The sequence below is a fragment of the Erpetoichthys calabaricus genome, chromosome 10 (genome assembly GCF_900747795.2).
Source record: "Erpetoichthys calabaricus chromosome 10, fErpCal1.3, whole genome shotgun sequence".
Taxonomy (NCBI): domain Eukaryota; kingdom Metazoa; phylum Chordata; class Cladistia; order Polypteriformes; family Polypteridae; genus Erpetoichthys; species Erpetoichthys calabaricus.
This window is the reverse complement of record NC_041403.2, coordinates 95902496-95917379: the sequence shown is the minus strand read 5'-3', so window position 1 is coordinate 95917379 and position 14884 is coordinate 95902496.

Here is a 14884-nt window from a genome sequence, read left to right as displayed (position 1 = left end):
TTAGACACCAAAGGAGATCTTGATATGCCATTCGTATTAAAACGTTTACAGCTTCCAGTGAGAATAGCTTTTGCAAAGACAATTAACAAATCACAGGGGCAAACATTCGAAAAAAGTCTCTTTATTATAGATTCAAGGGCAGTTATGCTTTGTGTAATCAAAATTCAATGCGATATTGACAAAGTAAATTCAAAAATTGTTTCTACTAAAGTTTTACAGTAAAAGTCTAAGTATAAAAATTATTTGCATGTTCATTTCAAAGCCAAACAAAGAAAACATATAAACGCAACGAATACCTCTAACACAACATGAAAAAATTTCTTTCAATTTATAATGTTTTTAATATTTTTTTTTTTACTATGGTTAATTACTCGCTGTAATGTAAAATAATTAGGTTTATTATGCATATGTAACAATTCCCATGAAAATAACAATCTGTTTAAATGAACATCCGCTTCCCCATCCGTGAGCGGCAGATCTGTGAAGTGGCTATTGCATAGTGCCTGCCCGGGGGATGGCGATCAAAGTGAGCAGGGGGCAGAGCCCCCTAATGTTTTTACATAAAAGTACTCAAAATTATCAATCTATTACCAGGTCTGGAGGAAACAGAGCCTATGCCAGGAGCATTGGGTACATAAAGGCCTTGGACAGAATGCTAAACTGTCCATTGTGGAGCACATTCATGGTCACAAAGACACAACAAGATACTTTAGAGCTACCAATTAAATCAACACAAGAGTGTTTACAGCAGAGTTGGAAATTAGGTACTCAATGAAAATTAATATGTACACAACGACTTCCAAATTCACAAAAACAATGACCATGGTTAAAAATGAACCCAAATTCTTGAAGCCACAAGACATCACTACTTGCTCCATTACCCGTCCCTATTAACAGAATGTATTGCTGTGTATAAACCACTTTATTGGTTGAATTTTGATAGAAATTCAAGAAAAAAATAAAGTACAAGGACTATCCTACTATACCGTATCTATTGTAGATCACATATAAACAAACGAGCGGACCAGTGGCATGATGTGTGTTACAAAGTGTGGTAAAGGCTCAAATCAAAAAGGAAATGTGCTGCACATATTTGCAGCCTGTTGACAGAGGCACTGATTAAAAGTTATATTGCAAATATTTGAAAATTTAAAGAGTATTCTGTTTTATCCATCCATCCATCCATTGTCCAACCCGCTGAATCCGAACACAGGGTCACGGGGGTCTGCTGGAGCCAATCCCAGCCAACACAGGGCACAAGGCAGGAACCAATCCTGGGCAGGGTGCCAACCCACCGCAGATTCTGTTTTATACCATATTTTAATTATTTTGTGATGTGTACATTATGCTAGTAGTGTTTAAGTTTGCACCTTTCCACACATTTTCGTAATAATTTGATACTTATTTTAATAGACTCTGCAGATTGAGAAGTAGTTTTCAATGGCAGAAGATGAGCTCAACGTACATTATCTCAACCAAGTTTAGATTTTTCAGTGCAGTTTACAAGTGTCACACTGGTAAAGTGTCTTGATTGTAAAGGGTGCAGTGCAGAGTTCAACTGCTGCTTCAATAATTCTGGGGTCAGTACTATCTAAATATATCTTACAACTTTTTACTTCTTCTTTAGATGTGTGACTGTAAAGTTGCTACAGGAAGTCCTAGTCGTGTACGAGACAGATCTCACAGATTAGGTCTTGAGAACGATTAGGTTTTGAAAACCCTTCTGCAGTATTTGGAAATTCATTTTATTTATCTGGATTATTTAAAGTCGATTTAAATAATTTTGCTATTAAAAATACACCATGACCCCCTTTCTATCAATAATTTGACATACATGTATATTCTACTTGCATTTTGAACTGTTTTCACACCATTTGCTACATATGCAAAATGTTATGTAAAATATCCTGTTTGGCTCTACTTGTGCACTTTTGCACAATAACTGCATGTAAACTATTTAAGCTGGGTGAATAAAGGTTACAAATAGTTTTGTACCCCCAATACACACGTTAACAGTGTACAAAGAAAAAAATGAATTCTAAATGAATGAATATCTAAATCATCCCCACTCTATTTTTACTACTTTGATTTTGTGATGATTTGGGTGAGCCTTCTGCAATCAATTTAACAGATTTAGCTTTTCAAAATGTTGTTTCATCATTTTATTTAGCAACAGTCTGACTTCTAAGACAGTGTAGCAGTGAAAGATCTCTCTCTCTCTCAAAAAAAACCCAATAAATAATAGCAGCAAAATACAGTCATGACCAAAAGTTTTGAGAATGATACCTATGTGAATTTTCACAAAGTTTGCTGCCTCAGTTTTTATGATGGCAATTTGCATATACTCCAGTGATCACGTGAATTGCAATTTAATTGCAGTGTCCGTCTTACCCATGAAAGGAACTTAATCCCAAAAAACCCATTTCCATTGCTGTTGTGAAGAAGGCTTCAGGATGCCCAAGAAAGTCCAGCAATTGCCAGGACCATCTCCTAATGTTGATCGGGGCACCACCAGTGCAGAGCTTGCTCAGGAATGGAAATAGACAGGTGTGAGTGCATCTGCATGTGCAGTGAGGCGAAGACTTGTGGAGGATGGTCTGATGTCATGAAGGGCAGCAAAGAAAATCATCAGAGACAGACTGATATTCTACAAAAGGTACAGGGATTGGATTGCTGAGGACTGCTGGGATAAAGTCATTTTTTCTGATGAATCCTCTTTCCGATTGTTTGGGGCATCCAGAAAAAAGATTGTCCGGAGAAGAAAAGGTGAGTGCTACTATCAGTCCTGTGTCATGCCAACAGTAAAGCGTCCTGAGACCATGTCAGCCAAGGGGGTGGGCTCACTCACAATTTTGCCTAAGAACACCACCATGAATAAATAATGGTACCAAAACATCCTCCGAGAGCATCTTCTCCCAAACATCCAAGAACAGTCTGGTGATGAACAATGCCTTTTCCAGCCTGATGGAGTACTGTGCCATAAGGCAAAAGTGATAACTAAGTGGCTCAGGGAGCAAAATATCGAAATTTTGGGTCCATGGCCAGGAAACTCCCCAGACACTTAATCTCATTGAGAATTTGTGGTCAATCCTCAAGAGGCGGGTGGACAAACAAAAATCCACCAATTCTGACAAACTCCAAGCATTGATTATTGCAGGAATGGGCTGCCATCCGTCAGGATTTGGCCAAGAAGATGATGGCCAACACTGCAAATATTGACTCTTTACATAAATGTAATGTAATTGTCAATAAAAGCCTTCGAAAATTATGAAATGCTTGTAATTATACTTCAGTATACCATAGCTACATCTGACAAAAAGATCTAAAAACACTGAAGCAGTGAAAACCAATATTTCTGTCATTCTCAAACCTTATTTGATATGCAGTCATGGCCAAGTTTGAGTCAGGAGAGAATGCAATAAAAGTCAAGAAGCTCAAAGCACCGTATCTTAAATCCATGCCGATATCAGAAACTATCTACCGCTATTGCTAGCTTTTCTGATACATTGTAACACACACAGTATATATGCCAGTTCAAGTACACCATCAATTGCACTCGACCAAACTAAATGACTTAAAGAAACCGGATAGCATTTCTAGAGCCTGTGCTGTGGAATGCAGGACGATAGGAAAACTCGTCTTGTCCCCGTCTGGGATGGCACTGAGGCTGCCTCATAGCAAGAAGGGCTCTTTTGAAACAGCCCAAAAAGTAACCTTTGAAACCCCCTGTAGTCACTTAAGAGAAAAACAAAGCAAAAGTGCGTTGCAGCCAGGTTATAATTTGCCAACAATTTAAAAGTGAACTTGTATCTTTTTCATTATTCTTGTCTAAGACTGAAGAAACAGATTTAGAAAGACCTTAAGAGTTCAGAGGTGAAGCACAGACTCCGTAGGGTTTTGGACTTGGAGTGGTTTTCTATCCTGACTGTGAATCACACCGAGGTTGATGGAAATCGATTTAGTGGGGCAAAAATATGTAACCTGTAATTGGAAAACACTGCATGGGTCAAATGGTCTAAGTCTGTCTTTACATTTCTTTACTTATCTTTCAGTTTTTAACCCCATGCAATATTGATACAACCCATGATCCAAGAAGCAACTGTTCAAAAGAATAGGAAAGGAGACAAGACGAGATTTCCTAAACTTGTGCAAAAAACACCCAATGTCCTCTGTGGCATAGCACAGAATTCATGAGCCCCCTCCCTGAAAAACATTTAAGAGAACCCTGATCGAATGTTCTCATATTCCCTTTTTACACATTTAAAGTTTTGCTGTTGTTAACATCAAAAAGCTCTTGTCTGACTTCTGTATCCTACTTGTATGCTTTTGTTTTTCTTTTTGAATTTTCAGATAACTTTTCGAACTGATCCAAATCCATCTATCCTGAATGTGCCCGGCATGCACAAAACGATTTAAACATTTTTGTCAGACAAATGAAAACTAAAAGATGCTGGCTACCACTGCCCTTTCAAACATTGGAACAAGTGGATAAAACGTTTTGATTCTATGACATATTTCTACCTACCCCCATATATATTAATATACATGCTTTAATACAGAAACATGCAGATCATATTCATTGATTCTGCTGTGATCCCCATATGAGCTTTGTATGCATGATTATGCCCTGTCATGGCCTGACGACCAGTTCGGCATTGGTTCTTAACATGTGCACAGATCTACAAGAATAGGTCCAGGCCCAATGATCCTAATTTAGATTAAAAACGCTTAATGTACGATCAATTTGTTTAACTAAATATGAGGCCTCTCTATCTTTGTACCTGTAAAAAAGATGGGAAAAAAATCTTAAAGCAGCCCGACTGATCACTGCATGCAACAAAAAAGAAACTGCTGAGCTGTACATTTGCAGAATATTATATCTTCTTACATTTAAGTTAACCTGATGAAGGAACATTTTGTAAATGGATAATGAACGCACATCAAACACTTACAGTGGTGTGAAAAACTATTTGCCCCCTTCCTGATTTCTCATTCTTTTGCATGTTTGTCACACAAAATGTTTCTGATCATCAAACACATTTAACCATTAGTCAAATATAACACAAGTAAACACAAAATGCAGTTTGTAAATGATGGTTTTTATTATTTAGGGAGAAAAAAAATCCAAACTTACATGGCCCTGTGTGAAAAAGTAATTGCCCCCTGAACCTAATAACTGGTTGGGCCACCCTTAGCAGCAATAACTGCAATCAAGCGTTTGCGATAACTTGCAATGAGTCTTTTACAGCGCTCTGGAGGAATTTTGGCCCACTCATCTTTGCAAAATTGTTGTAATTCAGCTTTATTTGAGGGTATTCTAGCATGAACCGCCTTTTTAAGGTCATGCCATAGCATCTCAATTGGATTCAGGTCAGGACTTTGACTAGGCCACTCCAAAGTCTTCATTTTGTTTTTCTTCAGCTATTCAGAGGTGGATTTGCTGGTGTGTTTTGGGTCATTGTCCTGTTGCAGCACCCAAGATCGCTTCAGCTTGAGTTGACGAACAGATGGCCGGACATTCTCCTTCAGGATTTTTTGGTAGACAGTAGAATTCATGGTTCCATCTATCACAGCAAGCCTTCCAGGTCCTGAAGCAGCAAAACAACCCCAGACCATCACACTACCACCACCATATTTTACTGTTGGTATGATGTTCTTTTTCTGAAATGCTGTGTTCCTTTTACGCCAGATGTAACGGGACATTTGCCTTCCAAAAAGTTCAACTTTTGTCTCATCAGTCCACAAGGTATTTTCCCAAAAGTCTTGGCAATCATTGAGATGTTTCTTAGCAAAATTGAGACGAGCCCTAATGTTCTTTTTGCTTAACAGTGGTTTGCGTCTTGGAAATCTGCCATGCAGGCCGTTTTTGCCCAGTCTCTTTCTTATGGTGGAGTCGTGAACACTGACCTTAATTGAGGCAAGTGAGGCCTGCAGTTCTTTAGACGTTGTCCTGGGGTCTTATGTGACCTCTCGGATGAGTCGTCTCTGCGCTCTTGGGGTAATTTTGGTCGGCCGGCCACTCCTGGGAAGGTTCACCACTGTTCCATGTTTTTGCCATTTGTGGATAATGGCTCTCACTGTGGTTCGCTGGAGTCCCAAAGCTTTAGAAATGGCTTTATAACCTTTACCAGACTGATAGATCTCAATTACTTCTGTTCTCATTTGTTCCTGAATTTCTTTGGATCTTGGCATGATGTCTAGCTTTTGAGGTGCTTTTGGTCTACTTCTCTGTGTCAGGCAGCTCCTATTTAAGTGATTTCTTGATTGAAACAGGTGTGGCAGTAATCAGGCCTGGGGGTGGCTACGGAAATTGAACTCAGGTGTGATACACCACAGTTAGGTTATTTTTTAACAAGGGGGCAATTACTTTTACACACAGGGCCATGTAGGTTTGGATTTTTTTTCTCCCTAAATAATAAAAACCATCATTTAAAAACTGCATTTTGTGTTTACTTGTGTTATATTTGACTAATGGTTAAATGTGTTTGATGATCAGAAACATTTTGTGTGACAAACATGCAAAAGAATAAGAAATCAGGAAGGGGGCAAATAGTTTTTCACACCACTGTAATTGTTTCACTGACTTTTCTTTAGTAGGTAATTTTTTTGCTAGTACAGGCTAGTCCCAGCCGAGAGCTCATCAGCTCTTTGACATTTGCCTAATTGTAGCATTTTGTTTGTGAATTTTCAGAAAAAGGAATACATGATCAGAAGTTACAAACTGATGAAGATATTTAGTAAGAATTTAGATCATGTAACCAGAGATTTATGATAATACCTCCTGTATAACTTCTTCTCTTCTGTGTAATCCGTCACCACCTCAATAGGGCTGAAGGTCCAGAATGATCGTATGCTCTTCTTATATTTGGAGTCGAACTACAGACATTCTCTGCTGCCTTGTGACATCAATGGGTCCTTGATTGAGAAGAGATTCAAAGAGATTACCTGACAACTCTAAATTTATATTATATGATGGAAAGGGTGGTGTGTGTATTTGTGTGTGTCCTGCATTGGCTATTTGGTCCAACATTCATTTCTACCTTGAATGGCTCCTGTCCCTTGCAATCATGAAATAAAAGGAGGTTCACAATTGGTTCAATGAATAATAATTTATTTTTTTAAGTTCTGAAAATTATGATCTTAAAATGGTGTGCTTACAGGATTTGCACAGAAAATTGGTAATGTTTTACTCTAATTTGTTTACAGAAATACCTACCTTTTTAAACTTTTTTTTAGTATTTCAATGACAAGCTCCTACAAAATTAACAATGACAATATAAACCTATAAATTTAGTATGTTAGTCCAGCCACAGGGGATGAACAAACCAGTTTGTTTCTTCGCACCGGTCCCAAGCCCAGATAAATGGGGAGGGTTACGTCAGGAAGGGCATCCGGTGTAAAATTTTGCCAAATCAATAGGGGGACAACAATACAAATTTCCATACCGGATCAGTCAAGCCCAGGTTAACGACCGCCACCAGTACTGTTAGCCAACAGGGTGCTGACGGAAATTGGTACTGTTGGCTGAAGAAGAAAGAGAGAAGATGAGTGGGGAGACGTGGCCGGAGGCAGAAGGAGAGGAGGAAAGTAAAGAGTAGAACTGAGGGTAGGAACTTTGAATGTTGGCAGTATGACTGGTAAAGGGAGAGAGTTAGCAGATATGATGGAGAAAAGGAAGGTTGATATATTGTGCGTGCAAGAGACTAAATGGAAGGGGAGTAAGGCCAGGTGCATTGGAGGTGGATTCAAATTGTTCTATCATGGTGTGCATGGGAGGAGAAATGGGGTAGGAGTTATTCTGAAGGAACAGTATGTCAAGAGTATTTTGGAGGTGAAGAGAGCATCAGACAGAGTAATGATTATGAAGCTGGAAATTAGAGGTGTGATGATGAATGTTGTTAGTGCGTATGCACCGCAAGTTGGGTGTGCAATGGGTGAGAAGATTTTTGGAGTGAGTTGGATGAAGTGATGAACAGTGTACCCAAGGGACAGAAAGTGGTGATTGGAGCGGATTTCAATGGGCATGTTGGTGAAGGGAACAGAGGAGACTAGGAGGTGATGAGTAGGTATGGTGTCAAGGAGAGGAATGAAGAAGGTCAGAGGATAGTCAATTTTGCCAAAAGGATGGTCTTGGCTTTGGTAAATATTTATTTTAAGAAGAGGGAGGAACATAAAGTTATGTACAAGAGTAGAGGAAGATGCACACAGGTAGATTACATCCTGTGCAGAAGAGTTGATCTGAAGGAGATTGAAGACTGCAAAGCAAGTATAGCAATGCAATATCACGCAGTACCCAGACCACTGCCAGTACACAGTGTGATTTAACGCAGGCTGTATGTGCAGAACTGCAAGATATTAAGACTATTCTTATTGAGCATGGGAAAAAAACTAAGATCATTTTGTCAAGTAAATGTCAATGTTGCAATACATACAAATCTCTTTAAATTCAACATAAAAACATTGAATGTCTTGATGGGCAAGGTCTGGGTCATCCATGGGTCATCTCCGGTGGTAGAGGCAGTCCATGTTTCTGCGCTCTGTTGTGCAGTACTGCACAAATATTCAAAATGCTACAAACCTTTGTGAGGCTATACCACCATGTGACACCTGACAAGTCCAAACACCACCACCATCTACCTTTTAATAAACCAATAGTCCTTTCTATTTTTTTCTTTTAACAGATTACATTCAAGCAACTAACAAAGAACATAATATTTCTATGTATATGTATTGTCACACACAAGTGCCTAGGGAGCAGCTTAAGGACCCGAAACGCATCGCGACAAGTCGTGCCAGGGGACAATGGCGGGGTACTAACCTCTCTCTCTCTTTCTCTGTAGAAAAGACGAAGCACCGCCGCCATAATCCTACCCGGACACCCAAGAGAACAACACTTCTGGGTCCCTTTCTCTCCTCTGGTCCCCCACTGATGACGTCTAGTACCCATCCACCACCACACCTTCCCAGCATTCCACGTTCTTAATTTCCGGTCCGACTCTTTAAAATGTCCATCCACCCATCCCTTTCTGTCTAACGATTTGTTGCAATAGTTTGACCTTTTTGTTGTAGTATACGGGGCTAAAAACCCCAAATCTTTGAGTATTTGGTCCTTTATTCTACAGTGGCGTAGTCGGCATGATACAATGTCCGAAGAAAACACTGTCAGAAGGACAGGACCTGAATAGCGTCCTTGCAACAATGGCAAACGAGCTCCAGGCCCTCAGGGTGGACCAGGCGGCCACGAAGGCGGAACTCGCCGAAACTAAAAGACGGTTGGCAGCTGCAGAGACGGTGAAGCCGGAGCCTGCCCAGCCCCCACCTCCACCTATTATTCTCCTCTCAGAGAGAGACGACAGTCGTACCTCTTGATCTTTGAGAGGACGGCCACCAGAAACCAGTGGCCATGGGCAGAGTGTGCTACTATTTTGGCACTGTACCTGAACGGCCTTTTGGAGGTATTGGAAAGACAACTGGCGGTAACCCACCTCGGGGAGTCTGAAAAGCCTGCTTGCAGGGTCCGACAGGGGCACATCGCCACTCCGGAACCCACCCGTCACACTACGGAGGCTCCGGCTAAACCGAGGGACAGGGTGCCTGCCCCGCCACGCTGTTTCAAGTGCGGCGAGGTGGGACATATCGTCAACTCCTGTCCCCTCAACCTGGAGCCAACGGACAGCAGCTGGGCCAAGGGTGAGAGGTACTGTGCTCTGTCTAATCCTCTGGCGGTCAATAATATGGGAGTGGTGTTAATCAATGGACACTTGGTGGTGGCGTTATTCGATTCCAGGAGTAACATTACCATTGTTGCTAGCTGTTATGTTTTGCCACGACAGTGGAGAGCTCCAAACATGAGAGTAACTTGTGTGCATGGGAAGACCAGGTCATAAAGGTCCGCAAGGTGTTTTATAACCTGGGAAGGGAAGCATAGAGAAATGTTAGTCGCTGTGTTGCCCGAGCCTCCCTTCCCAATTATACTGGGACAAGACTGGTCGGAAAGTAACCGTGGTAAGGCTGTCACCACTCTTAAATCCTAAGCTGGGTCTGATTATGGAAGGGCAAGGGGCGCTCCCAGCTGCTCCCACGCCGTGCTCCTCAGCAGCTATTGACGTAGACGGTCTGGGGGAGCCCTCTTCGGTGACGGACCTCGACCTGGAAGTACAAACGGAGGAGGTTCCGGGTCGGAGCAGTGCTAACCCCTATCCGCTCGCCAGCGTGGAATATCAGTTTCGCTCTACGCCAGCGTCCTTTAAAAGAGAACAGGGGAACGATGATTCCCTAAATTTTGCTTGGAATGCTATCGAATCCGCAGATGACATATTGTCAGCTGATTCCACTCCACCGGGACCTTACTTTGTATTAGATAATGAATTGTTATATCAAGTTGCGGAACACGAAGGTGAGGTGCGGAAATTGTTGTTAGTCCCACGGACCTACTGGCGTTAAGTGTGTGAACTAGCGCATGTCCACCTCCTAGGCGCCCACCTCGGGGCCGAAAAAACACTAGAGAGAGTGAAACTCTGGTTTTACTGGCCCGGGATCAATGAGGAGGTCCGACGTTTCTGTCATTTTTGCCCAGTCTGTCAGCTACGTCAGATTCCCCGGAGGGATCGCGCTCCTCTCATCCCGATTCCCCTTATAGACATGCCATTTGAAAGGATCGGTGTTGATCTAGTGGGACCCCTAGAACCTTCAACTCAAGGCCATAAATATATATTGGTGATGGTCAATTTATGCAACTCAATAACCCGAAGCAGTTCCCCTGCGAGCTGCCAATTCAAAAAATATTGCACGGGAACTAGTAGGTCTTTTTTCCCCCCCGAGTAGGCATACCTAAAGAAGTCCTTACGGACCAAGGGATGCCCTTTACTTCAGATACGTTCAGGGAAGTCGCCAAGTTATTCCACATTAAGCATCTCAGGACGTCAGTCTACCACCACCAGACAGACGGGTTGGTGGAACGCTTTAATCAGACCCTGAAGCAGATGCTCTGCAAGGTAGTCAGTGCGGACAGTAGGAACTGGGACCAACTTTTACCGCTAGTGCTTTTCGCTTACCAGGAGGTGCCACAGGCCTCCACTGGGTTTTCCCCCTTTGAACTCCTGTATGGACACCAACCCCGGGGCATATTGGATGTATTAAAAGAAGGTTGGGAAGGGGAGGCACTTCCCTCCACCAACATCCTAGAACATATTGCGCAGTTACGTGATAAGCTAGAGAAAATCCGACCCTTCCTAAAGGAACACATGTCTAGGGCTCAAGCAGCGCAGGCCCGGAATTATAATAGCAATTCCTCCCAACGCGAATTTCAGCCGGGAGACCGCGTAATGGTGCTTGTGCCCACTTCACACTCCAAACTGTTGGCCCATTGGCAGGGCCCATACGAGGTTAAAGAGAGGAAAGGGCTCGTGGACTATTTGGTGCTCCAACCAAATCGTCGACCGAGCGAGAGGGTGTACCATGTAAACCTTTTGAAAACCTGGAGGGATAGGGAAGATCCAAACCCCTCCGGACCGTCCCTCTCCCTTTTCTCAGAGAAAACCAACCTTAACCTCGGTTACAATTTGACTGCCCACCAGCGACAGGAGCTCGAGGGTGCAATCCAGTCGGTCCCGGAAGTGGTCAGTGAATCACCAGGCCGGACCTTGCTGATTTAGCACAACATCGTCACAGAACTGGGGGTGGTAGTCAGGGAACGACCCTATTGTCTCCCGGAAGCGAAACGTGTTGAGGTTGAGCTAGAGGTACAACAGATGTTGGATATGGACATCATCGAAGAAAGCCAAAGCCCCTGGTCCAGTCCTATCGTCCTCGTATCTAAGCCGGAAGGCTTGTGGAGATTCTGTAACGACTTTAGGTCGTTTCAATCAGGTCTCCAAGTTCGATGCCTACCCTATGCCCCGAGTAGACGAGCTCCTCGAGAGGCTGGGAACGGCCCGTCATCTGACTACTGTTGACATGACAAAGGGATACTGGCAAATTCCCATAACGGCATCCGCAAGAGAAAAAACAGCTTTTAGCACCCCTAGTGGGCACTGGCAGTACAAGGTCCTTCCATTTGGGCTGCACGGGGCACCAGCGACTTTCCAGTGTCTGGTAGATAGAGTGCTACAGCCCCACCAGTCCTATTGTGCCACCTACCTCGATGACGTGATCATCTTTTCCGGCACTTGGGAAGAACATGTATTGCAGGTATACGTTGTTCTCCTGACGCTAGCGAAAGCCGGGCTTTGTATCAAAAACCCAGAAGTGTTTCTTCGGCTTGAACAAAGCCAAATATTTGGGCTACCTGGTAGGAGGGGGAATGGTGAGGCCACAGTGTTCCAAAATCAAAGACATCCTTGAATGGCCCCAACCGATAGTCAAGAAACGGGTGCAAGCCTTCTTAGGACTAGCGAGTTACTATCGCCGGTTTATACCTCTGTTTTCCGAGAGGCCCGCACCCTTGACCGATTTGACAAAGAAACGGTCCCCTTTTCATGTGGTGTGGAATAGCAAGACGGAACAAGCATTCAGTGACCTAAAGATGGCCCTCATGCCGGCACCTGTTTTGAGAACACCTGATTTTTCTCTTCCTTTTCTCCTCCAGACTGATGCTTCGGACATAGGTCTAGGTGTTGTGCTGAGCCAGAGCATCGATGGTGTCGAGCACCCCGTGATCTACCTCAGCCAGAAACTGTTCGACCGGGAGACAAGGTATGCAGTGGTGGAATGAGAAGCCCAGTCCATCAAGTAGGTGGTAACGTACCTGCGGTACCACCTATTGGGTCAAGAGTTCACCCTGGTGACAGACCATGCCGCTCTCCAGTGGATGGCTCTCCACAGGGACTCAAACCCTCGGCTCACTAGGTGGTTTTTGGACTTGCAGACCTACAAGTTCACCGTCACTTATCGCCGGGGTAACCTCCAAGCCAACACTGATGCACTCTCCTGGGTTCACAACCTCTCGGTTCGGGCCGCCCAACCCGATGGGTCTGGACTGAAGGGGGGGGGGGGGGGGGTGTCATGTCACGCACAAGCGCATGGGGAGCAGCTTAAGGACCTGAAACGCATCACGACAAGTTGAGCCAGGGGACAATGGCGGGGTACTAACCTCTCTCTCTCTTCTTTCTCTGTAGAAAAGACAAAGCACCGCCGCCATAATCCTAACCAGACACCCAAGAGAACAACACTTTCGGGTCCCTTTCTCTTGTCTGGTCCCCCACTGATGACGTCAACTACCCATCCACCACCACGTCTTCCCAGCATTCCACGCATTTAATTTCCGGTCCGGCTCTTTAAAATGTCCGTCCACCCATCCCTTTTTGTCTAATGATTTGTTGCAATTGTTTGACCTTTTTGTTGCAGTATACGGAGCTAAACATCCCAAATCTTGAGTATTTGGTCCTTTATTCTACAGTATATACCGTCTTCTTGGAGTTATATATTTATATTATCAGTCCCATTACCATACGTGTGAGGGTGTGCATTTCATTATACCTCCTTTCTTGTGATGTCCCCACTATCACCTGACAGAAAGACAAGTTGTCTGTAATGTACTAAACCTAACTGCAATCCTATCAATTACGCTTACTTACCAAGAAGCCAACCAACACACAATGCATAACCAACCAGTTAGTCTGCTTCTCCTAGAAGAGATAAAGACGAATCTGCGCCATAAAGGATAAAGGCCAGAGAAACAGTGCGCCTTGTCGGAGTTTCCGAAAGGCCAATCAGGCAAGCTGTCAAACACAATAGCCATGTTTCCTGTGGCGGCTGGAACTCGAACCTTGCTACAAGCTCTTGCTATGGGCAGCCGAGCTCAAATGAATGTATATTGTCAGCTAACTTAACTGATGTGTTTTCTTTAGCCATACTGAAAAATCGAAATATTCAACGGTAATCATTTTTAAAGTGTGTTCCAGACTAATCGCACAATGTGTGCATGCATTAAAATTATGTTCATTTTAAATCGCTCTGCTGTAAGAAGCATGTAAAAACAGTTCCCTGCTTTGTCAGAGTCTTAAATTAAGTACTGTTATGTTAGCCCAAAGTATGCACGTAATATGTTAAGGTTCTTGTACTTTATTGCACGTTTAAGTACATGTGTCGGACTGAGTCAAGTAGTTACTTTGCAGATAAGTAATTTTCCCTACAAAAAGGAAACTATGGCCTTCATTTCCCACAAAGACAAATCTAATCTCCATTACCGGTGGTGTGCACAATCAAACGTTATGTTTACATTTTTATAACTATACGAAGGGTTATCGCTTTATTAGGAGCGCCCTCATAATGTAAAATAAAGCATTACCATGTCATGTAATAAATTTCCGCAATATTTAGAGCATTTATATCTTCATCACTTCTATGTTCACCCCAAGCCGATCTGGTTCTGCTCGGGTCCCCGTGTCCACTAATGCTGAGTTTAGGCGAGGTACAGCCTCACGTACATTCCGCCATACAACATCCTTTACCTCTGTGCTTGACATCTCCAAAACTATCTAAACTTTAGATGTATTCTAAAGTCATTTCACATCTAAGTAATATGAAACTCTATGAACTGTCACGTCGTTTCTTAAACACCACTTTCCATCTTATTAAAAGCTGTCGGTACCTTCCAAAAACGCGTCAATCCGATGTTGAAGCCACACCTTCTGGACCGGGTTAATTAAAATAAATTTGCATGGTGAGAATTTGAAAATGAAAATGCAAAGTGGAAAAAAAATTCAATAAGCAGCAGGTGGCACCATTGCCAATTTGCGTTTGGCTCTTCATTTTTGCAGCCTCCTTGCTTTTCAGGCAGAAAATGAAAATCCAAACATGGATTTTGCAATTGATTTTTCAATTTTGAGTTTATGTTTAAATTTTGGCACGTATGTAGTGCAAACTTAATTGAAACTGCCAATAC